Genomic DNA, 26937 nt, shown 5'->3' on the forward strand with positions numbered 1-26937 from the left:
ACTGCAGGAAGTCAATGAGTAAATTCCCCATAGTAAATCATAATATTTATTTAGTTCTCACAAAAGGAATACAGATTTATATTCATAGTATATTCAAATGGTCCATTTTTCCCACATTACTTATCATCTCAATAAATCTAGTTTTGGCAAACTTCAGATGTAAAATCATGGAATGAGAAAAGAATTTTCTTCAGTTAAAAAACAAAACAAAACAAAACAAAAAAACCCAGCCACACTAAACCCCAAAAACATTGAACTCTGGGAGCTCTTGGCTGAGGGACAGGGTGAGTGAGTTTTGTTTGGGCCAGAGCTTCCCCTTGTCAGTAAATGCAGCAAAATCTTAGAACTCTGAAAAAGCAAAATAGAACAAGAGTGAAACTTTATAATTTCTCAAAAATATTTATCTTCCATTCTGGATATATCACAAACAACTGCATAATAGTGAGATCATTTAAACTGGTAGTCCAATGGATCTGTTATTTCTAGCCTGGAAACTCTGCAATAATATTTTGTGGACTGGATTTGATGTTTTGGTATCTCAGGGAACTCCACATACACTGGGAAGATTTTGTGAAAGGAGGGGGCTTTGTAATTCAGTTTTTCATTTTAAAAATGAAAACACCATTTCTAAGCACACAACTGACCTCTGTCTTAAGAGGTACTGCTAAGGAAACATGTTAGTTAAATACAGCCATTCTTTAGCTACCCTTTATTGTTTGGAAAATTGTTTAATTATTAAACAAATTCATGAAAATTTTAGGTTTTAGAATTCATTTAGGGCAAAGGAAAACACTTTCTTAAGATTTTAATAGTTTATCTGACCCTTTAAAATAATTTTTAAAAGTAAATTATAGCATTTGAACTACTTTAAGAAGTTGTCCACTGAAGATACCATTCATTTCAAAACTACAGGACTTCAAGGTATTTCCTGGACTATGTTAACTTGAGCTCCATACTGTCTAATAATATCATATCTCTTTGATGCTCAGCTCAAAAATCAAGTTTGCAAGCTTCCTGAGGAAGACAGGTGTGCATAAGATCAATTTTCTCTCAGGGTCAAAGAGCAGAAATTCTAAGGGTATCTAGAGACACACACCTATAGAAATTGTAATTTTTTGATGAAAATTGGTACAATATGTTGCACAGATGAGAAAAAATGCTCTTATGTTTATTCCCAGAGCAAAAGAGCAGATAGAGCTGACAACTTCCTAAAATTTACTTGTGTGTATTTTGTGACCAGTTTTGATCAAATTTCTTGAAATATCTCAACATTCTGAATATAGACAATAGAATATGGATAATAAATAAAACTGTAGCTCACAACAGCCATAAATTTATACATATTGGTTTCTATTGAAATAAAATATTAATAGATGAAAGTCATTATTGCTTTGTTCTCAGGATTGATTGACAAGTTCAGATTTGAGGCCCACATCGTATTTATTAGCCAAGTCTTTCAGAAAGAGAAAATGTGGGCTTGATTTGTAAGCTATGATAAATGGTCTGGGAAAGAAGGTAGCAAGGCCAATTTGATATGTACAGTATTTCATATTGGCAAATTGTTTCAAGAAATTTTATCCTCATTCCTAAAATGTCTTGGGCATCCTTGAGAAAGAACGTACTATCGTTAAGAATAATATATTTATTGTCACTGATGATGGAGGATCCATTCCAAGCCCAGGCAGCAGCAACCACAGCGCTCAGAAACAAAACAAGACCCCCCAAATCATTTGAGATTCAATGACAACAAGTCATCTTTTCTTTCAAAATGGGATCTAAAAGTTCATTCTATTTTCTGCTAAAATTTAATTTGCTTTAGGTCTTGTGATATGTCTCTTATTTAAAAATCTAACTACATATATGAGCAGAACATGTTTCTTTAAATAAACACGAAAAAGTTCTATTGTAAATAAAAGCCTTGTGATCAGGAAGGATGAAGGTCACAGGGGTCTAGTTTGAATCAATAAACTCTTACTATATCAAATGGACAGAAGCTCCTTAGAGATATGAGAGAGAGGAAGTAAAAGTCTAAGAAGTAATTTTCAATTTCAAAATGTTGCTATTGTTACCTGTTGAGGTGCCCAAGTGTTTGAAAACACAACCTCACTATATTATTATTTTGTCACCTGTATTCTAGTCAGAGTACATTTGGGCTAATACGTATTGTCTCAAATGACGCCCAAAGAGCACTGCCAGCAAAGTGTTGGCCACCATTTAGAAGCATGTGATATCAAGAGACCTGGAGAGCTTAAAGAGGCTTGGTGTCTTCGCTGGAAAACAATAGCATTTTAAAAAGCACCAAGGATTTTGAAAACAAACAAATACCAAATATTATAAACTCAATGCATGTTCTGGATTGCTATTATTATCATTATATTCTTCTTGTCCCACTGGTATTGTTTTCTTTTCAATTTCACATTAAATTATACTAAAATAAGAACAATATCCCAAGAACAATATTTATTTAATTATCCTTGCCAATGTGGGGCAACTAAGCATTTAAGCATTTATGAATGGTCTTATTTAATTTCTTAGAAGAAAATAGCCTTTCTTTAGTCTGAGAACATAACAAGGGATTCTAGAAATAGTCTTCTAAAATTAATTATAAAATGATAATGTGCTTGATCAAGTAACAGTGTAAGAAAATAAGATGTACTTATTAATGTGTCCTGCTCTAAATGATCTGCTGTTGACCTGTGGCAGAAACATACATGCGAGGCAAACCATTATTTAGTAGATGTCAGAAGAGTGTGTGTGTTAGTAATGTGACAGTAAAACCCCATTCCATTCTCATAACCAGTAGAGAAATCTTGGGCAAACATCACTTCTAGTTTGAAGAATTTGAGAGACAGAATTGAGAGTTTGAATGATGAGCTGAGAGTGTTTACTGCTGGTTTACAGTAGTAAATTTTAAACTTGATTATGAAGTAAGCAAATAATTATGACCTGAAGACAGAAGGAAGAGACAGAGGGTGATGGAACCACTCTCATGTCCTCCAGGGGCTTGACTGTTTTAGCTAAGCTGCCCTTTGGTATCTTTAGTTGCTTATATAGCCAAAGATGTTTAGCAAAGTCTAGAACTTGAAGTACAACACATTTTGGTGAAACAGGTACTTTATAAGTCAACAAAATGGGGGAAAGTGGTGTTTTCAATAATACTATCAAGATCTATAACTTAAATTTTTATTTCTAGAAAAGATAACCCTAAAATCTCCCTCTCATCACACTGAGAAGCCTCAGTCAGATCTGATTATTCTGAGTTGATTTTGCCTTGAGATGACTTTCTCTGTACAGTTCATGTTACAGACATTTGTTTTATGGAAAGTTTCATCAGTGGCAAATACTCATGAAAGTAGCTACAGAATATAATGCAGTGACTTGGCGTTTACTTCTTAAAAATCAAGACACATTCCCACAATGCAGACTGACAGTCCCATGACCCTTGTTTAGTTATGTCCTTAGCATATGCCAAAGAGACTCACATTTTGAGGGCTGGCAGAGTCTTCACTCAGAATCTGTGGGAGCTTGATCCCTGTAGAAACTGAAATTTGCAGGAGCATATGTCCCCTACATCCCTTTTATAAAACAGTGTGATATTTGTGTACAACCTGTGCTCATCTGTCTATATATTTTAAATTAATCAGTCAATGAATTTTATAGTGGCAGGTATCAAACCCTGGGATATACATGATAAGCTACATCCCCAGCTTTCTACCATATTCTTTAAATCATTCTTGGGTTATTTATAATACTTAATATACTATAAAATCTACAACACTATACTGTTTAAAGAATAAGACAAGAAAAAAGTGTCTAAATATGTTCTGTACAGTTGTTTTCAAATATTGTCCACTTACTATTAAGTCCATGGATGTGGACCATGTGGACACAGAAGGGACTCCACTGTGGTTCTCTTTTGAAAGTAAATAGAGGGCATAGATGGAGGTAAATATCAAAGGAAGGTAAAATAACAAAAAGGATTCTGAAAAAGCCATTAAAATCATACAATTAATCACATAATTAAAAATTACTTATAATACATGAAGTTTTGTATATATATAAATTATCGATCATATAATATAGTATATAATAATTTTATATATAATTATTTTGCAATGAACTTTTCTCATCATGGCTGACAATGCTATCTCCAAGAGCTGAAATCATCTAATAGAAACCCAAGACCAGACATGAGAAGCCCTCTTTGGACAGTCACGGCCATCCAAGGAACTCTCAAAACATACAGCCTATTGCTGTTGCACTTGGTTGCCCTCTGAGGTAGAAGATAAGTCTCTACTGTTGGACATGTCATGCACTTCAGAAACAGGGCCCAGAGGCCTCTGAGCTGAAACTGACATGAATGCCCCTTCCCTGAGGATTTCCATAGTACCAGAAAGTGATGCCAACTTCCCAAGGAGGGAGGCAACCAACAGACCTACCCCATTATGACGTCTATGAACCACTCAACAGCCAGCATGGCATGCTAACCTGAGAGGGCAGTAGTGGCGCACACACCTCGGTGGCAACCAACAACTCCCTACTAGGACTTGTGACCTTTTCAAAAATATGGAAACCATGCCTAGTAACGGAAATATAGCCGACAAGACAGGGCTAATGGAGAAACTACAGACATCAGTTTGCTAAACCATCATAATCCCTAACTGTGTTCACATGAAATACACTTGTCTTTGAAACAGATCAAAACCACAACAGATAACTACAACCAATAAAAATGTAGAGTTATGGAGCCCAGTCCCAATAGCTACATCTACAAATCATTTCCTCACCGAAGGCTCAGGGACCATTGCAAAAGAAGGGGCAGAAAGATTGTAAGAGTCATAGGAAAGGGAATTTTCTGTGACATTGTGTCTCCTAGTAATGTCAGAAGCTACATCCATAAAGTCTCAACAACATGACTGCTCAAACAGAACTTAACAAGGATGACACTAATGGACACACCAAACTGGATGGAGAAAGCTCATGTGACCTCAGCCCTACATAATAGGCAACCAAGGAACACTGATAATGGGAGAAATAGTCTTCTTCAGGAAATAGCATTCCGATTGGTTATCCAATGATAAATGATCAACCCTGAAAATATATGTGAGTAACAGTATATAGACTAAATAGGTTATATTTAGGAATATATATATATATATATATATATATATATATATATATATATGTAAAAACAATTAATGAAAAAAGAGGCATGAGTTTGAAGGACAGTAAAGAAGGGTATACGAGAGAGTTTGGGTGGAAGAAAGAGTTAAGGAGAGATGATACAATTACTTTATAATCTCAAAAATAAAACATTTTAAAAGGCTACATAAGAACTGTCACTTGCTGGGCATTGGTGGTGCACTCCTTTAATCCCAGCACTCAGGAGGCAGATCCAGGCAGATCTCTGCAAGTTCGAGGCCAGCCTGGTCTACAGAGCAAGATCTAGGACAGCCACCAGAACTACACAGAGAAACCCTGTCTCGAAAAACCAAAAAAAAAAAAAAGAAAGAAAGTCACTCATTCATCCAGTAAAATAGGCAGATTTCAAGCTCTGCCACCATCTTCCTTTTGCACTGAAAATTGTTACATGGAAAGAAACTACATGGAGATATTTTCTTCATTAAATATAACTAGAAGTGTAGCATATAGACTTCATCAGCCCACTAAAAACAAACAATAGCAATTGTAGCAATAAGATAATCAGTTTAAAAACAATCACTCAAAGAATTAGACATTTTATTTTATTTTATTTTATTTTATTTTATTTTATTTTATTTTATTTTATTTTATTATTTTATTTTTCGAGACAGGGTTTCTCTGTGTAGCTTGGTGTCTTTCCTGGAACTCACTTGGTAGCCCAGGCTGGCCTCGAACTCACAGAGATCCGCCTGGCTCTGCCTCCTGAGTGCTAGGATTAAAGGCGTGCGCCACCACCGCCCGGCTTGAATTAGACATTTTAAATCAATGGGCCTGGTGCCCATAAGGCACTGTAAGGAATTTAGGATCCCTGGGGTGATCTCTTAAATGACTGAGCAGACAGTGTTTAGCAGGCACCCTGACATCTGTTGAATGAAGAGAAGGCATCAGGCATTCTCTGAGCAAATGAAAGGATGTTCACAGTTACCGGTAGCCTTTTCAAACATGTCCGGCTCATTTAAAGCATCTTGTGACTCTCCTCTGAGCGTCCTCACTGTGCCTCTGCTCTGACTCAGTCAGCCAGTGTCATGGATGAAGTCTTCGCCACACAGTCACCATTTCTAGGTAGGTGGGGCAGCAGAGGGCACATGAAAATCTTACATTTTAGTAAGGTTGATGTACCTTATCACTTCTTAGTATTTTAGGGCATAAGAGAGTAGCAATGTGGTAAAGCAAAAAAGGCTTAGAGGTTAGAGCCAAAATCTAACTTCAGATCACGGCTCCTCCAGCTAGTGTACTGTGAACTATACCCAGAATTTTAATTAGCCCCAATGCTTATAAAGTTTCTAAACTAGGACCTGACATATAAGACCTCATTATAAATAGCCATAATTGCCTTATAAATGGTAACCTTGGAAACATATCTTAGTTGAACATAAAATATATTTAATATTATTGAATATTTTCTAAAATTCCTATGAAAAACCATAACTTTAGTCGTTAATTATCCCAGAGATGAATGATAAGTGCTTGCAATAAATACCCAATCATCTATAATAATTCAGCGACTTCATTTTTAAAATGATGTCCACAGTAAACATGAAAACGCTTGTTTGTCTACAATTTTCATCTTGTCATAGAAAAATAACAGAACAGAAATCAGAATTAAATACATTGAAATTTTGATTCAATCCATCATATTATTACGAACACTTTCACTGAGAATGAGGCTTTCCTTGCAAAGATACTTATCACAGCCACGAAAAAATGAAAAATTAAGAAAAGAGAAAATACACTGTTTACCTGTTTCCCCACCTCCACTGTCTACACTCAAACATGCATACCCGAAACGCTGGCCAGTTAAATGCAGGGGAAAAATGATTGTTTTGAGGGTGAACTACTGTTATTTTTATTTATTATTCATAAGCCTGTCACTGTAACAAAACACCTGAAGTAATCCACTGAAAAGGGGAAATGCTTTCTCTGATCCAGGGATTCAGAGGTTCCCATCCGTGGTCAGCTGGAACTGTACTGGTGCAGAGCATTGTGGCTGAGGACAAGAAGGAAACTGCTTAATTCACAGAGACCAGGAGGCACCAAGAAAGAAAGGAAGAGCATATTCTGACTTCAACAGCACGCCAACATGGCCCAACACCAAGTGGGCTCCGTCCTTCTCCTACAGTTTCTCTACTTTCCAGTAGCACCCTTAGTATGGGAACAAGTTTTTAAACACACAAGCCTGTAAGGTACATTTCAAAAATAAAGCAATATGCTTGGATGGGAATATTACATTTAAAAGCAATTCATGAGACTGAGGAGACCAGAATTCAGATCTTACCTGAAAGCCAAGCAAACATGGTAGCCTTCCTGTAATCCTATCACTAAGGACACAGAAACAGAGTATCCTCAGAGCAATCTGGCTAGCTAAATGAGATAATCTGTAAGCTCCTGGTCTATCAAAAGGTCCATCTCAGTAAATAAAGTAGAGAGTCTCATGATCAAGATACCTGTTGTCGCCGGGTGGTAGTGGCACATGCCTTTAATCCCAACACTCGGAAGTCAGAGGCAGGCCTGTGAATTCAAGGCCAGCCTGGGCTACAGAGTGAGTTCCAGGAAAGGCTAGCAAAGCTACACAGAGAAACCCTGTCTCGAAAAAACAAAACAAAACAAAAAACAACAACAACAAAAGATACCTGTTGTTAGTGAGCCTCTGGTTTTGACATATAGCAGCATACATGCACAGACTCATACTCATATACATGCGAAAATACAGATACATGCATGCCACATATACATGTAATAATTATTATTATGTTGTCACCGGGTGGTGGTGCATATGTATTACATATACATGTGATAATAATATTATTATTATTACATGTATATGTGGCATGCATATGTATTATTATTATTTCTGGAGTCCATCTGACTTAAATGCAAAATTTATGAATGCCAATGGATTAGATAGATAGATAGATAGATAGATAGATAGATAGATAGATAGATGATAGATAGGTAGATAGATAGATGATAGGTAGATAGATAGATGATAGACAGTGTCTTACTTTTCTATTGCTCTGATTAATCGCCGTAACCAAGGTAACTTAGAATGGAAAGCATTTAAATGGGCTTATAGTTTCAGAAGGTTAGAGTCCGTGATGTTATGCATGGTGGTAGCAACAGCTGATAGTTTACATATTGTTCCCCAAGTACGAGGCCATGAGAGCTAACTAAAAGGAATGAATCTTTTAAAACCTCCAAGCCTATTCCTAGTGACATACTTACTCTAGCAAGGGCACACCTCCTAATCCTCCACAAACAGACACCAGCCAGAGACCAAGTACCTATAGAGGCCATTCTCATTCAAACATTCACTTTCCCTTCCCTGGCCTGCATAGGCCTGTGGCCATATCATAATGCAATATGCATCTAGTCCAAACTCAAAAGTCTTCATACATGTCTGTCTCAACAGTGTCTAAAAGTCCAAAGTAAAAAATCTCTTCTGACACTCAAGGCAACTTCTTGTTACTCCTTGTACATTAAAAAGCAAATTACATACTTCCAACATGCAATGGCACATAATAAACATTATCACTTCAAAAGGAAGGAAGAGCGGCATAGTGAGGAAATACTGGATTAAAGCAAGACCAAAGCTCAAGGCAAATACCAGATCCTGTAGCTCCATGTCCAAAGTCAAAGGGCTTAGGTCACTCTGCCCTTCCAGCTTTGCTGCCGAAAACACACTTCTGTCTTTTGGGCTCTTTCTACTTCTTGTATTCTGCTCTGCTTAGCAGATATCACATGGCTCTGACATCTCCAACATATTGGAGTCTCCAACACATCCTAGGTTTCACTTTCACAGTTTCATGTAATGGCTTCTCCAGGACCTTTATTTTCTCAGGGCCTTCATTCAGGGACTGCCCTGCAACACATTGCCTGGCCTCAGAGGTGCTCCTAAACTGTGGAGGAAGACTCTACAGTCTGCGTATCCTTCAGGACTCTAAAGCCAGAACCAAAGAGAGAATGCTGTCAAATTGGTATTCTGGCTTGGGATGGAGCCTGGCCCCCTGGAGTCACATTTGTAAAAGCTTTTCTTTGTTGTAGTTTTTAGGAGCAGAAAATTCCTTAGGCCTTTTCCTTTCATGTTGGAAGTTTATCTGGGTGGGATTTATTCCTTTTTTTTTTTTTTTTTTTTTTTTTTTTTTGGTTTTTCGAGACAGGGTTTCTCTGTGTAGCTTTGCGCCTTTCCTGGAACTCACTTGGTAGCCCAGGCTGGCCTCGAACTCACAGAGATCCACTTGGCTCTGCCTCCCAAGTGCTGGGATTAAAGGTGTGCGCCACCACCGCCTGGCCCTTTATTCCATTTTATATAAAGCTTCTCCTTAACCTCATCTCTTTTGGCCCAAGCCTTCACTCCAATATTAATCCCTAATTCTCTCTTCCTCTTCAAATGGTACATTTTGTGTTTCATTTTGTCATACTTGTCATTTTCATTGTAGATCTATATATGAGTGATTACTAATAACCATGTGACAGAGTCAATATTAGGCTGTCTTGAAATTTCCACCAAAGAAATTAGCTCATTAATTTTTAATTTAACCCCAGGGAAATTCTTAGGACAAGGGCAGAATAACTACATTCTTTACACTCTTGCCCAGCAGCTGTTGAAGTCTTTACTTCCCTCTGAAGGCCCTGGAGTGGGGTTTCCACAGTCCATAGTTCTTATTGCTGTCCTCCAGGCTCCTAATAGGCCACCCATCAAGCCCTGTTTATAGCGCTTAACTCCTTCTCTAGTCTGAAGTACCAAAGCCTTTCACAGTCATCCAGAAGATCACAAGGTCACAGCAACCCTGTACCAACTTCTTAGCTATTTTTCTATTTCTGTGGTAAAACACCATGATCAAGGTAACTTATAAAAGAATAACTAAATTGACAACTTCAGAGCATTAGAGTCCTTGATGGTGGAGCAAAAGCATGGTGGCAGGACCATCTGAGAGTTCACATATTGATCCACAAGGAGGAGGTCAAGAGAACTAGACTCAAAAAGGTATGAGTCTTTTGAAACTTCAAAGCTCATCCTGAATGACAAACCTCCTCCACCAAGGATACACCTCTTAATCCTTCTTAGACACTAACTGGAAATGAAGTATTCAAACATTTCAGCCTGTTGAGGCCATTCTTGTTCAAACCACCACAAACGGTCAAACAAATTCATAGAGCAAGGCCAAAGACTTTATGAATTATGATCCATTCACCTTCTACAAACGTCCCTTCCTGCCTTTGAGTAACAATGACAGACCATTTCATGTGTCCACACCATTCATGAAGTCTTTTCACTCTGACTAGTGTAGATCTACCTTCACCCTCACATGGGCAATTTCCTTTTCCCACAGCAAACTTCCACTCATACTTAAAAGGCCGAACAGTTCAGTCTTCCCTGACCTTTCAGGGAAAGTCAGCCTCTCTGCCTAAGCCATGTGGGCACCACAACAGTTACACTCTGCTTCTCTGATAATGCCTATAGCCCTGAACTCCAAGCACCACAGTCCATGCATAAAGTGTGCTTAAGAAATATTTTTTGAATGAATTGCTTACTTTCTTGACTCATTCAAAACAAATTCACAAGTATTTCCAGGCATAAACATTAAAAAATAGCCATGACAGATTTTCAACTAATAATAGTTTTCACTTAACTCTTATAGTTTAAAATATGGTTCTTAAATAACTATGAATATTATGTAGAAGAGTTTTTAATTCCCGCAGCAGTATATAAGGCCACTTGTGTAATTAAACTCAGGTAACAATGAACTGGGGAGTTCATAACAATTTACTAATATAACTTGCCGACTTCCAAGCAAACATAGTGCCTTTCTTGATTCACTTACTGTTTCAATCACAAAATAAAAAAGTGCATTTAATATCTGTTTTTATATTATTAAATGAAATTATGTTCAAAGGAAACAAACTCATCTACCCTTCACTTCTTGATGTGAGTATAAATAGGAAGAAAATATAAATTGCCCTTTACCACTGTGCATACAAGATTCATTTCTACATAGAGCTGATAATTAAATGTGTGCTGTGAAACCACATTAACTTTGTGTTATATGTGTTAATGTTATTAACATATACAGTTATTTATATATGTTATATCTTTTTATTATTTATATTTTTATATGTTAATAATATTAACATCTACAAAGTCCTTAGAGTTCCTTTATGATGATAATTACTCCTAAATAATATTTTAAAGCAAATTAAAAATTACAGCAAAAATTTTTCAAATATAGCCTAAGTTTATAGTAAAATTGTTCCTATTTTTGCTTCTCTAAGTACTGTGGACACCTTTGTGTATATTTTTTCCCAAAGTGTGCATCTAAAATGTGGGTAGAATTTTCCTTTGTGTACCAAATACCAAGTCAAGCATTGCTATTTTACAAGTAGCTACTTTTTTTATCTGTTCTGTGGACCTTTTTTCTAACATGTGACCTTTCCATGAGAAAAAGAAAAATGCATGACACAGAGAAGACAGGAACTTGCCAGTGTCGCTTACTGGAACTTTCTCTGGAATTCCTCTTTGCTCAGCCATATTAGAGAGGACTTCTCTTTTGGGGAATTTATAAATGGTAAATTTCAGAACTATAAATACCTCTCATGTTTGTTTTCATGCAGTTGTTTGGTTTTTGCTGTTAACTAAACAAAACACGCAGGAAGCTGTGCATCACCAGTGAGTTAAACCTCTGGGTTTTGCAAGCTGAAGCTCACATGGGGATAATGTGTGATTTCTCCTTAAACAGACCTTTCCAAAGAACTTGGTTTGTTTTGGTTTTTAATTCTAGAAAAGAAATGCTCCTTTTAAAATTTCACAGAGGCGGAGGAAGGAATGGAGGGGGCAGAGAGACAGAGACAGAGAGATAGACCATGAGTGAGATGTAGACAGAACACAAGACTGTGTTTGTTGTTTGAGTTAAGTGTCAGCCTTTGTTTAGTGAAAACACAAGTGGCAGAATTTACTCCTAAATTAGCTGAAAACAAACAATTGGCTAATATTTTAAAGTGAGCAGGAAATAAACAAGTCTTTTGCTATCAGATGGGCTATCCCAGGCCAATGTTCTGAGAATTCCAAAGGGATGTTAGCTTGGGAAATGCTGCTCTACAAAATTATGTCGGTATTAAAGGTCTTCTCAGAGCATTTACTATGTGAATCTCTATTGTAAACCACTTCACCTATTATAACAGGCACAAGTTTCCAGACGAAGTCAGTTAATAACAAATTTTCTCCCTTTGCTGTGAGAGGGAAACGCCGTCACTCGTCAATATACCTCTATAAACACAGCTAGTTCTCCATGAGCCTAGTTTTCTTATGCATATCTCCACATGGCTTTGTGGAGAATTCACATTTCTCTTTCACATTTGGTATTTTTTAATGTGACACTTTCAGAGAGAAAGAAGTACCAACCTGAAGGCTTCGAGGTACTCAGCATCTCCCATGGGGGGGTCAAGGCCACCTGTCCAGGCAATGTTTATGTTGTAGCCTTCTCCCAGGCCTATTCCAACCTGGGAACAGAAAAACACACCGCTGTGGGTAGAGAAGGGAGGAAAGGGAAAAAACAAAAAGTGGGAAACAAGCACATGGGAGCTCTTGAAATAAACATCAAACACAGCGTCAAATCAGCTCTGCTTGACAGCCAGCGCTCTGGGTTATGCACTTGTTCTGCACTGGTTCTTGGTCCTGTGGGACAAGTGGGTAATCTGGTGTAATTTAAAACACCAGCAAAGGACAAGAAAATTAGGGGTAATCACGCAACGCAATTACCTGCGAGATACAAGTAAAAGCAGGGCTCTAAAGAAATAAACCGAACCTCATTCGGGGCTCCGCTGCCGGGGAAAAAGTTCCCTTCATCATAGCGATGGAGTGAAATGTACAGGACGCTGGGGTCAGCATAAAAGGCCTGCTGTGTACCGTTTCCATGGTGAACATCCTACAGGGAAAAGAAAACAGATGACAAACACCGGCACATCTGACTCTGGAGACGGCTCTCCTCGTTTCTGGTTCCCTCTCTTCCTACCCCACCCTTCTCATTTTCTGTCTTTTCACTCGTCTTTCCCTTTCTCCCTTTCAGCCTACTTCTACACCACCCCTTTACTTCCTGAACTTTCAGGCAAATTACCCTTTAATGCTCTCATTTTTTTAAAAACTGGCTTCTAAAAATCAGGAAACCACAGCGAGCATGCCCTGGAGACTCCAGATGAGCAGTCACTGAGAAAGCCCAGTCCTTCGGTACAATTAGATATTTATACATCGGCGCTTTGTACTCTCTGCCTCAGTGATGGAATCCTGCATCCTGTTTTATAGAGGAATTTTATGACTTATTAACTGCCAACAGTTCATAACCCCTCAGGCTTAATTAACTAGCCTCATTGGCCTCTGAAAAAAAAGACTAATGTTTAAACTACAAACTAGTCTTTTTCAGGAGGATCTATGGGTTACAGAGCATTTTCACAATTCTTGACAGAACACTAAACCATAAGTGTATGCCTTGATTTGCCAAGTCCCACCATTAAGGTCAAAGGCTTTGCAACCAGCTGAATAAATTGGCTTTCTTGAAGCATTCAGTTCAGTTAGCAATCCCTCAGCAGCTAGAGTCACTTCAAAAAAGATGCCAGATGGGAAAAGGACTTCACACTACATTTTGCTAAAATCATAACAGCAAGAGTAGAAGCAACAGGGGCATAAGCTCATTAACTGTTAAGTCGTTTGGGCCAAGGCAGGAAGATGGCACAGGGAGTTATACAATCCAGTCCAGTCTATAGCACAGATACTGATTGTATCATGGCCTCGTCCCACCTTCCTTCCTCATCTTCTGTCTTTCCCACACCTCTCCAACTTCCTGTCCCCCCACCTCCAAAATCCTATTATCAATGAATGAGTAAATTTTTTTTTGGACATTTGAAGATGATAATGATTCAAATTTTGATGGTTCTTCTACTTTTAATATAGATAAATGTCACAATTGACATTACTCATGGAAACAATAAAAGGAGTAACATTTTAAAAATATCTTTATTAAAACAAATTCAGGTATTAAGGACTTCAGTTAATACACTCAATACCTCCTGAGGAAAAAGAAGCAGGCTGCTAATGAATACTGACCTACGTATTTTATGCAGAGAAGTATTATTGTTACATTATTCACTTACATAGTAATAAAGAGCTTTGTAATCTTGTAGTTATTTAAATACATTGGGCTTTATTTTATATCAGTAAGATTTTCACTGTTTTAAACAATGATTCCTACCACTGTTAAATGAACACACTATTAAACAGCTTGGATTAATTAAAAATTGTATAGGACACAAGTTATATCTCTACTCTAAAAATAAGACAACTGATACTTAAAGAGTTTCCATAATTACTAAGAATCTATAGACAGTAAGTACATTGTGAAACTGGTTCTTGAATCCACTCATTACTGCCAATGCAAAGCTAAATTATAATCTTATTTTTCTAATACTTTTAGCAAGCTTATGAAGTGAATTTTTTTGGAAACTAATTATCTTCCTTGATGTTGACAGAACCTTTTTCTTCTCCAATCTCCAGCCCCCAATTCCACTAGACACTTCCAAAGCCTCCTTGATGCTGAAAACCTCCACTGAGCTTGCTATCCATGGTGTCTACATACGGTAATCCCGCTGTGCTTTACATATCTCACTTATCCAAAAGTAATTAAAGAATCATACTACTCAGGCAGATAGGAATCATCTCAAAAATTTGCTCTAGCCAAACACAGATGCATCAGAAAAAAATATATAACTTGCTGAAAATATATTAATTACTCGATTTCTGAATATTCAAAAGAAAGGGAAAGATAGTAAAATTATTTTTTATGTAAAAAAGGAAACAATTTAAGTCACAATGTATTTTATACTAGCTACTACTTATCTAGAATATGTTTAAAAAACAAACAAAACCAAAATAACTCTAAAGAAAACAACAGTAGAGGGTCATCCCTGCTTCCCTCCAGGAGCAATAGTCAGGATTGCAAGACAAACTTTGTTCTGGATATAAGAGTCCAGAGGTGGAAAAGCAGAGAAAAACACTGCTTTGACTATTCTTACTTCTTTAGTGACATTGGAAAAGTTTATTTAAGAAGAAGGGGGATGAAAAAGGATACTTTTTCCCTGGTACAAAATCATCTGCTCTTCAAAACTGTGTGAAGTGCTTGTTAGTGCACACACTGTAAGAAATGCATCTTGTCCACAGTGAAATGAAAGAACAAACCCCATATACATTATTTATAAAAATACACAAATCCATCCTAATCCTTGAGCAATGCTGGATTCTGTATTTATTTGCCAAGTCCTTAGAGATAACTATGGACACATGTAATCTATGTGGGGTAATGACTTAGAGTGTAGGGTTGAGAGTGCCTTCTGATACTTAACTGCAGCCTCCATGTAACAAAACATTCAAACTAACAACTGTTCAGGAACTATCTGAACTTGCTTCTCCATGGCAACAAATATATATCAGACTAAGAAATAAACTTACTTGTGCCTATGAGACATTACCATAAAAATGTAATGAATTATCAAAGCCTTAAGATAGCTATTGAATCTAAAATATACTTAGAACTATGAAAAATGCATATCAATATTCTACTAGTTAAAGGATATACTATAAAAAGAGATGCATTATAATAATTTAGAACCTATATATTTTATTCTTATCTAAAATGGCTTTGAATAAATCATTCATTCTGCCAGTTAATATTATCCTTCATAATTATTTATTACATGGAGACAAAGGTCTAATTGTTTTTGATCAACAATGGAATTTCCTAAAATATAAGGACATTTGAAGTAACCTTTGTGTTATAAAGGAAAAAAAAGAGGAAATTAAGGAGAACTGTAATCTTTCCAAATTGCCTTCTAGGTCACATTACCTAAAGTCTATATGATTCAAGCAAGAAAGGCTACTCCATGGACATGCTACTACCCAGAACACAATGCTGTGCTCTTGAAAGTGGATAGGCAAATAAACCTACTTCCTTTACATACTGATCAGCACATCAGAGACAGAAAGAAAAGACTTCATAAATAATTGAAATCACACCTGCCTAACATGTAAAACACCTCTGAACTAGGCCCTGGCCCAAATAGAAGGTGAGTTGCAACTCTGGCTTTATGTTTACTTGGATATAAAAATACCCAAATTAACTATTAGACAATAGAGTAAGACTATTTTTAAGGGCCCCAGAGCCTCTGTGGCTAGTGAAGGGATGAAGACGTTTTCCTACTGAAGAATCTCCATCATTTCACTGTAACTTGCAGAGCAGACCGATGGGCCAGGGAGAGTGGGTGTCTCCACATCTGCGACCTGTGAAAACTTCCTTCTCAGCTGCCAGAAGAAACAGGAATTTCCTCAAAGTACCCTGCAACTGCATAGCTTGGAAGACTAGAAAGTAAGAACGTGTGGGCTGGTGGTGAGCTCAGTGGCCACCCTCTGGACAGGACTTCATACACTGAGAGGTTCTCAAACAAAAACTTCTCATCTGGGAGCCTATTGGGAAAGGAGTATCTTTTATATGAATTGGATAATGAAGTAAATCACAATCAATCAACAGTCAGCAGCTTATAGGAAACTGACTCTTAGAGCTACCAAGTTAATCAATTTACAAATCAAGTCAGATTATTTCTATAGTGAGACCCAAAGATTATACAGCTCAATAGATATCTATACAGTTAGAATAGCCTGTGATTCTAAAGAAGAACACAGCTAACCAATCACCTTGCCCACCCCAAAAATTTCTGGATCTTCATTTGCCATTTTTTTTCTCCAAATTTTTGGGCTTATCTCTCTAACCTCATACTTACAAAAATACAAGGATACTGATTTTTAGAAATGTACTATATTAAAATGCATGCAAATTATTAATTACTTAAAACATCATTTTGAATGTATTTGAGAAAATAGGTATGGATGTCTTCATTCATGCACAGTTACAACTCTGCAGTGTTATGTCTCTAGCCTTCAACACAGCCGTTTAACAGTGAACTATGACCTACTTTGAAACATAAGCATGCTTGGAAAATACACAGAAAATTAGAATTCAATATTTTTCACATGAAAATGCCTGCAGAAAAGCCAGAATATGAAAAATATCTATTCTAATCAAGCAATAGAAGTGTTTGTCAATCTTCCATTTTTGTAAATTCTTCATTTTCATGTAAATATTTTTACATGACTTTGTTAGTGGTCTCTCCACCCTTTGGGGGTGCCCACTTAACTAAATCTGAGGGCTGAAGGTTGATGTCATGACTTCCAATAAGATTTAATTATGAGTGCAGATATGAACAAGATTTAAACTATTAAGTCTTGCACTTCAAAAAAACCTCTAGCATTTTTTGCCTTTAAATCTTTTATCACCTGCAAAAATTAATTAAGTGCAGATGCAGCAGGTTTGGCTTGGATGCCAGGGTTCATTTCCTGTCTATGCTTTGTCAGACAACCTATTACACCTCCTGGTGAAGTGCAGGCAAACTGGAAAGGAGGCTCATAAATCACCATTGGCTTTCCCTCGCCAACCTTTCCTGGGCTGGTCCTTTCTGGATGGGGCAAATCTCCAGCTCATTATTCATGAATACATTTTAGACAACCTGCCAAGTGTCATCTGCATTTAAACAAACCATTTGTTAAATAAATTATAACTATTGTGTAAGAATGCATCGTGCTAAAATGCAAGATGAATCAATGCTTCTGACCTTTAATCACTCAGGGTTCCTGCAGGGAGTCATCCCAAACTGGCATCTGAGACCTGAGATCTTTTCACAAAGAATGACATGTTGACTTGTTTTAATAATACCAGTGTTGCACAACAAGGGACACGATTGCTAACCAGGGGAAGTGGCCAATTGGTTACCAAGGCAACAGCACTCCTTCCAGCACATCTGACTATTTAAAGTCTATATTCTGTAGGGAAAAGTAAATTCAGGTTCTGTTGGGTCATTTTAACTGTGGAAGTATCAATTCATTTAAGGATCATAAAAGTTGCCCTGATCTGCGCCTTCTTCTCATTAAATTGCAGTTAACACCATGAAAGTGAAACGTGAATGTTTATGGTTTCAGAACTGCAATCCTGAGTTTAATGAGTTTCCACATTCAAAGGAAACACACCCTTCAGTTGTTTGCAAGTGCTAAAAGCAAGACAACCTTACAGAGAAACACGCATCCACTCCCTTTTATCTAGAGTGACTGAAAATGCAGCCCTGGCCAGGCATACATACCAGATCTACAATCAATATCTTGCTTATATTTAGTTGGTCTCTCAAGTATTTGGCGGTAATTGCAACTGAATTAAAAAAGCAGAACCCCCTGCGGAATAGAGAAGAACAGAGAAATAAGAAGGCAAATCATCCAGGAAAACCATTATAAATAATGTTCAGAGCATTTTTTTTAATGCTATATGATCTCTGAAGCCATAAATCTGCTTCTGGGAGTACCTCTCGAGAGTTTTCAGTCCATCTGTTAACAATCAGAGGCTTCAAAAACATGCCCAGGGCAGGTGACTGCCAGGAACCATGCACTTGAAGATGGCAGTATGTCCTGGTACTTACATGGCTGCAGATTCTTCAGCATGATGGCCTGGGGGCCTCACAACAGCAAACCCATTCTGGAAGCACAAGACAGGTTTTCAATAGCAGGGATAATGATACTGATTGGGTCTCTGCAGTTTACATAGCATCACAGACACACAAAGAAGACTGATATCTCTTAGACACACCCAAGCTTGTCTCCTTGCCCTTATCACCATGTGACAGAGTCAACTGAGACAACATTTAGGATCACATTTGCTCAGATCCTGTCTCAAACAGACCCACACTGAGCCAGAAGAACAGAGAGTTGAGAGTTGTACGTGACTGGCAGACAATCATCTCAGCTCTTAGACTTACACAACTCATTTGCAAGAATAACCTCTGATTTTCTAACATCAACATCCTACAGAGAGAGAAATTCAGTCTTGGTGCAGGTTTGGGTCAAAGTTTGGAAAGACAGGGGAAGATCCAAAGTGAAAATTCCTGACCTGGGTCCTCTCAATGGTTATTTCCACTCCAGTGTCAGCAAAATGATAAATTTACACTTGCACACGCACATAGACACAAAAGAAACCCCAGAAAGGTGAAAAAGAGAACAATGGAAAGCCCATATTTCTTCCAGTCTATAAATTTAGCTTGGATGACTGCCAAGGCTTGTGAGTTTATTGGATTCCCTAAGTCAATTTTTAGCCCAAGTTCTGGAATTTTATAAAGAATTCCAGAGCTGAGCAGCAGTTAGATATAGCTATGATCAAGAAATGCCTTAACCTCCAGGTTAGCGGAAATGCATCACAGAAAGCTGAAGAGACTCCAGCATGAGGGCAGGAGCTATAAATCCTTGGAAAGCTGTGCGCTTAGGAATGATGGTTTGTCCGATACAAAAAAATAATCGTTTATCACACAGTTCACACCACTTTTCACTTAACTATGATTCAAGGAGCATGCTCCAAAAAGAATATTTCCTTAACACACAATCCATAACTTCTGAAATAATTTTAATATGCCTCAAGAACTTTCCTTCTAAATCTTTACCTGAAATCATAAAGGTATCAAAACATCATCCTACCTTGACCTTCATGCATATGATCACTCTTTGTTAAGATAATTATATTCAATGGATAAATTTACTATATATTTGGTGAGTGCATATAATAATGATTTTAGAGACGAATTAGAAATTGCAATCATTTAAAGATATCTTTCTGTGATTGGAAATGCCACCCTCAGTACAAATTTATTATGAAGTGGGACCTTAACATGGCAACTTTTTCATGAGGGCTTTTTCCTCATGTGCAGATTCATGCTGTAGTTGAGGAGTGGGTTAGAGATGCACAGAGTGAGTTGCTGATGAAAAGGATCAGTTAGACTGATTTTTCCCTCTCTCTTGCCTTTTCCTTATGTTGTGACTGAGAATTACAACTTGACCATATGCGAGCATTGCCTCCGGAAGTCAAGGTTGCATGGCCTCTTATTATTTATGTATTCGTCTGTAGTATTTTGTTATGGCAGCAGAAAATGGACTAAGAAGCTAAATTATATTTCACTAATTAAATTCTAGGGATGATGATAAACTTATCTCCCACCCTTTTCCTTAAATCACTCATACTTTCTCCAGCCTTTATTATAGAAAAAGAAACTGTTAATGAATAACACAAAGTAATAAACACTGAAATTTTAAGATTAGTGGAGAATTCTGAAAAGATCACGATAAACTCAAGACAAGTCACTGAATAAAGAAATGAAGATAAGGCATGGTAAACACAACCCACGAGCAAAGCGCCTTCCACAAGCACTGTTCAGACGCCTCCGTACCTCTTCCAGGCAAACTTCTGAACAAGGTTCACCCTTTGCTTTGTATTTTCTGCAGTAACTACCACCATTCTTTTGCCAGTTTAATAAAAACTGCTTTATGAGTAAAGGGCATATTTACATAGTACAAAGAAAAAACAACCGATGACCAATACGTACTGAACATTATTATTAATCAAATAAAAACAGATGGAAGGCCCAGTGGTAAGCCGTATGTTGCCATTTCCATTGTAAGCGATAAAGGAGTTTCACATCCATATGATGCTTGTAGAAGATGGACATAAACTTTCTGTAAAATAACCTTCCTGCATCTATGTAGAACTTTTGGAAAGCATCTACACCCTGAATTATTAAAGAGTGCTTTCCCCGACACAGCTTTAACTGTGTCTACAAGCCACTGTGTAAAAGGTCATATTTAATTTACAATGATAAAAAATGCTAATTATCTAAATAATAAGCTAACTCTATAAAAATGATAAATAAATTATGGCTCAGTTAGCCATGTGATATTAATATCAGCTACCTACTTTGAAGATTCACTTGGATACCTCAAGGCACTTCTAGTCATTTATTCAGACATCAATCTACTGATTTCCCAATCTCCTTAACATGGCAATGACACATGGTCCCTCCACTAGCTTAAGTCAGAGGCCAATGAATTCTCTCTCCTGGCTCCTTCTCCATCCTTCCTCCATTTCATTTAAGTTCATGGCCAATTGCTAAAGGTATCATTTTGAAAAATGACTCAAATTTATTCTCTTATTCTTATATCCAGTCCTTCTGTTTTGCTGCACTCTGCCAAGAAGCCGTATACTCAGCCTTTCCTTAAGGCTTTTGCCTTTGTAGGAGTTACCATGCAGTACTCATACAATCCATTCAGTATTCTGATTTCTCCACTCTCTGACGCTTGCTGTTAGTAAATCTGTATTGTGTTTACACTCTTCCTTTTAGACTGTCGTCAGGGACTGACCACATCACCTTCATGATTTCTATGAGAAGTAAGCATCTACTTTCCCAGATGAACCTTGAGCTCACCTCCCATTTCTAGTTCATTGACCTTATTTAATTTTGCAGCTCAGAATTTATCAGCTGCCATGCTTGGTTTCCTCTTTTTTTTTTTTTTTTTTTTTTTTTTTTTGCTTTTCAAGACAGAGTTTCTCTGTGTAGCTTTGCTCCTTTCCTGGAACTCACTCTGTAGCCCAGGCTGGCCTCGAACTCACAGAAATCCGCCTACCTCTGCCTCCTGAGTGCTGGGATTAAAGGCGTGCACCACCACTGCCCAGCTGCTCGGTTTCCTCTTATCTTGCTCAGACTCTCAAGCCATCACTACATTTACATCTTCTCACACACTGTCATCCACACCGTAACCCTGCCCTTCCTCTGAGCTTTGGCAGGACTTTGTCTGGTCAGGGCACTCATCCTTAAAGAAGTCTCCCTACAGTCTCCACACAGCCTTTCCTCAGCACTCACAGTACATAACTCTGGTGTCCTTTTTCTTCATTAAAGTGCCCTATTGGCTAAGGCCCTAAGAACCTCATATAATCTTTATCACTGACTTATAACCTTATGTCCAGTGACTAGGAGCTAAATTTTCAATACACAGTCTCTGAAGATGCACAAACCTTCAGTCCTTTACACATTTTCCATCATGCGGTCCCTTCCCTTCTTATGTACTCACACAAAATTACAAGTCTGATAAGACACACCTCACACCTGCTCTATCCCTACATCTATCGAGCACACATAAAAGCCAGATGTCTGGTTGTCCTTTACAGTTATAATCCTAAACTCCAAGTACATTCCTCAGGATGGCTGGAAACCACACCACATTCCTTTATCAATGAACCAACTGTCCATGACTTTCATATGAGTCATTCTAGCTTTTCCTTTTTCTTCAAATTTCCAATAACCCCTGCTAACTCCTTAACTTCTGCTGAAAAGTTGTTCTTATTTCACTTAGAAAAAAAAGCAACTAGAATAATATTTCCACACACTCCAAGTGAAAATGTGTTCGCTGACTCCCAGCAGTCCTTGCTGTTGACTTGTCCATCCTTTCTCCCCTGACACCTTCCCAGGCACAGCTAACTACAGCTCCCCTTCCTCTCTAGAGCATCTCTTTCTCTTCCACTACAGCATTTGCAATCACAGCAAATGTTTTACTCCTCTTAAAGAAAAGAAACAGAAACTTAGTGGCCATTGTGATGCCATCAGGAGGTGAATTCGCCTTGAGGGCTCCTCCCTTTAAAGGGATTCAAGTCCCACGTAAAGAGGCTGCCGCAGCCCGTGCTCTTCCTTCCTGCATCTTGGAAGCAGAAGCAGCTCAACTCAAGGATCACAGCAGCCCTCATCTTGACTTGAGCCTCTCCAGAGCTGAGAGGCCAGTCCTCTCTTTCTGAGCTAAGCAGCTGATGGAATCTTACTTTAGCACAAACAGAGGAAGATGTTCTCACAGTTGTGCCAGGCACTATTTCTGCGCATCATCTCATTCATAATGAAGCGCCTCTTTGGGTGATGACTGGATGTACTTGCTTTGATCGGTTTTGATTTTTGCGATTTGGATACATCATGTTCATACTCACCAAGGCATCTGCTTTCTGCTTGTCACTTTGTTCTCTAGTCTGATATGACGTTAGCTGCACAGCAAGAGGCCAGTAAAGAAATGAGCTGTGGAATGCTCAGTGACACAGAAGTGCCTCGTTTGTTTCCCCAGTCTGGCCTTGGTTTCAAGCTCTCACAAATGTTTGCATTCCAGCTTTTTGCAGGTCACCATTAGACCTGCTATGAGAAGTCACCTTTTAGGGTAGATTTCCTCAGAAATGCATGAAATATTTCATGCCTTATAATAAATAAAATCTATGTGTTGCATTTTCAATGTGAAATATATCTCACAGGCACTTGTGCTGAATATTTGAGTCCTAGTTGGTGGCTCTATTTTACGATGCAGTAGAAACAAAGGCGGCAGGGCTTAGCTGGAAGAAGGAGGCCACTTGAAGGGCATGCCTGGTCGTTGACTCCTCCCACGGTCGTCTTCTCTGTTCCTGGCCGCCATGAGTGTAGGAGACTTCCTGAGTCCAGCCCTTCTCTCATGATACTCTTCCTTACCATATTCTAGAAAAATGGAGCCAGAGACTCCTTGGACTGAGCCATCCATAACCATGTGACAAATAAAACACTAAATTTAAAACAAATTGTTTTTTTCAGATATTGTCAAAATGACAAAAAGATGATGAACACATTTTGGTTTGATGAAGTAGGCTGGGAATGACTTCAAGTGATAATATTAATATTACGGAAGTCTCTAGGTACTCTGAGCTTCTTGACAAGTAATTCATTTACTATTGGTCTACATCCCTTTATGTCTGACAAAAAAGGATTTGTTGTATATCATAGTATAAAATAAGATTTCCATAGATTCTAGATCTATACCACTTCAATTAATATTTTCCTAGTAGTCTTTACAACTTTATTGTGTTTTTAAATCAATAATATACTAGTCATAAAGAACAGCCATATGAATGAGCACAACCAACCATGTTGATAAAATACTGATATCTCAACGTTTCCGAGAGGCGGAGGCAGGAAGTCTGTGGTCGGTCTGGGTTACACAGTAAAATCCTGTCTGCACACAAAGAAAGAAGAATGAAAGAAAGAGAGACAGAGACAGAGAGGTCCGTGAGGAAAGAGGAAGAGGAGGAAGGAAGGAAAGAAGGAAGAAGATAAGAAGATATACATATAGTGGACAACAAAAGATGCATTGATTTGTTCTTTTATACTGCTGAGGCTGTGATAAGAGATAATGATTTTAGCTTTGTGAAAAATAATCAGTTATTCGAATTTTGGAGCACATATAATGCTTCTAGTTAGTCCTTTCCCTTTTAATCTGTATTTAGATGGCAATAGTAAGAAAATAGAAATGTTTATCCATAAAATGTTTATGTATTCTTATTTTATCCAATGGAGTTGCTCTTTAATTCACATTTTGTTCGATGTTGTAAAGACCGAGTCATTAATCTGAGTGAATTCACACGACAGCGCTTTTCTGTGGACTCAGGTCAACTTTGTGGTGCTAACATTTTCATTTGAATAATTCAATCTTTCTCTTTTCCAGTTTCAAATTCTCTGCAGTTTTGAATGTGACTAACCAGAGAGCTTTTAGAATATTTTATCACCATCAACAGTAATAGTTTACATTTTAAGTTCTGAGTATGTGCCTGTTTTGTTTTTGGAGTTTCAATTAGTGTAAAGGGCACATCTCAGTTAAAGAAGAGAAATGATGTGTGTTTTGGTGTCATTATGTGTAGAAATATAATTGACTGTCCTATAGAGCCAGATGACATTTATAATATTGCCTAAATATAAAAGTGGATTTGAGGAAAAGAATTCTAATCATTTTAGACTAGCCTATTTTTACAATTGATGAAATCTATATTTTTCTGGACAAATTTACCAAAATGTCAAGTTTATTTTTGTGTTCTTCACATGCAGAGTGAAATTTTTCAAGGCAAATAAAGAGAAGGCAGTAAAAAAATTACTGAAACCACTTTAAATATTCATTTCTTACTTCACATAAAGCTAAGTCTATTGCTATGGTAACAGTAGGCACAGAAATTCAGAAGGTACAAAATAATCTGACTATTTTATTTGTATTGCTTATAACCATTGTCCCAAGAACAGTGGGAATGCACATTTCCATTTACCTGACAACCCTTTAACCAACTATGTAGTCCATGAGTGACAAAATACCACTCACAATTTCAACACATGCTGAGAAACATAGGGTTCAAAATCATGGAAAATAAGGGCCCCGTGATCACTGATGAGAGTGACATTGGGGGAACACACTATGTATTACATTTAGCTGATGCAATCTTCAACGGAAAAGTGCATGTTATTATTTATGCACACTTTAAGAAAAACTGAAGCAATGAACCAACACTTAAACTAACACCATCTATAACACCGACATGTCTCACAGGTCAGACTTCTATTCTTTATTCTAGATTAAAGTAAAAGTAAAATGAAGAGAATAGAAAGTGAATGTCACCTTCACAATATGAAAACAAGACATGATAGTTACACGTCATTTTTTATATGTCCCTAATCAAATTTAAGATTTTTTTGATTAATTATTCTATATATAGCTATATTTTGAGGACACCGCAATATGTTTTCTGCATAGCATTAACCACATACAACCCAGATATTGACTGAGCACTCCAGACCAGCTGATTCAAATTTGGTTTTCTGAAGTACTATTTCAACATACTGCTAATTTAGAGCTTGGTCATTATCTCCTGATCTTAAGCATCATTACTGAAGTATTTCTAAATGGACAAAAATATCAGTGCTCAGTGAAAGGGTGTGCGTCCAAACCAAGCACAGCATGGAAAAGTTTTGCAGCACAAATTTCCAAGTAACATAGATGTGATGGTTGAATTATTACCTCCAATGCATTGGCTGAACTGGAAATTCATATTGCCACGCTTGATGTGGCTGTAATAGTTCACTGGAAGCCACAATCCCAGCTAAGCCAAAGAGATGCAGACTGAAACAAATGACTTTGCAACTCATTCTTTACCTTTGTAGAGGTTGTAGGAGGCTTTATTTCTTTCGAGAGAGCTAGTTTGGGATATTCAAACCCACTCTGATATTCAATGATAACTATACTTATCCAATATGTCTATGAATAAACCATCTGATTCTGTTTAAACAAATAAACAAACAAAAAAGAATTGGCTTGAAGCAGTCATTTTTTTCATTGTATAATACTATGCCATGATGGTCCATGTTTTCTTCCCTCATATTATCTTGACCATAAGTACCCTTTCCAAATTTTCAATTGTTTGTCATATGTGCAAAACAATTTGATAATGAAGTATGTGTGTTTGTGTGTGCGTGTGTGAGAGAGAGAGAGAGAGAGAGACAGACACAGAGAGAGAGAGAGAGACAGAGACAGAGACAGAGAACAGAGAGGAGGGGAAGGAAGGCTGGGACTATTTTAAAGTTTTCCTATAATACTCAAAGCTTTAAAAAATAGTGTGTGTGTGTGTGTGTGTGTGTGTGTGTGTGTGTGTGTGTGTGTGTTTTCCCTGCATGTACCACATGCATGCCTGGTTCCAACAGAAGATGGAATCAGATTCTAGGCAACTGGAGTTATATATAGATGGTTGCATCCTGATATGTGAATACAGGGAACAAACCCTAGGTATTCTGTAGGAGCAGTAAGCCCTCTTAACCATTGGGCCATCTCCAGCCTCTAAAGTTTGTTTTTTAAAATATAATGTAGGGCTGGAGAAATGGCTCAGTGGTTCAGAGCACTTGTTCTTATAGAAGGTCAGGGACCAGGGTTCAATTCTGACAAATAACCATTGGTAACCCCAGTTCCAAGGGACT

The 26937-nt window shown here is 37.6% G+C and overlaps 2 long non-coding RNA genes across 2 annotated transcripts in view; both read right to left on the reverse strand.

Annotated features, from left to right (window-relative positions):
* LOC131924281 (uncharacterized) overlaps positions 1–13115 on the reverse strand; it is a 48889-nt gene extending 35774 nt beyond the window's left edge. Inside the window, exons 1-2 of the long non-coding RNA XR_009382836.1 lie at positions 13002–13115; positions 12599–12696 (exon numbers count right to left, since the gene is read on the reverse strand). This is a non-coding gene — a long non-coding RNA (uncharacterized LOC131924281). The remainder of the gene's footprint in view (positions 1–12598; positions 12697–13001) is intronic.
* A 5316-nt stretch (positions 13116–18431) lies between these two features.
* On the reverse strand, positions 18432–22676 carry LOC131924282 (uncharacterized). Its single transcript, XR_009382837.1, has 3 exons — positions 22539–22676; positions 18757–18812; positions 18432–18514 (listed from the first exon to the last, which is right to left on the reverse strand). It is a non-coding gene; the product is annotated as an uncharacterized LOC131924282 (long non-coding RNA).
* Positions 22677–26937: the final 4261 nt, after the last annotated feature.

This window comes from Peromyscus eremicus, chromosome 14 (genome assembly GCF_949786415.1).
Source record: "Peromyscus eremicus chromosome 14, PerEre_H2_v1, whole genome shotgun sequence".
NCBI classification, from domain to species: domain Eukaryota; kingdom Metazoa; phylum Chordata; class Mammalia; order Rodentia; family Cricetidae; genus Peromyscus; species Peromyscus eremicus.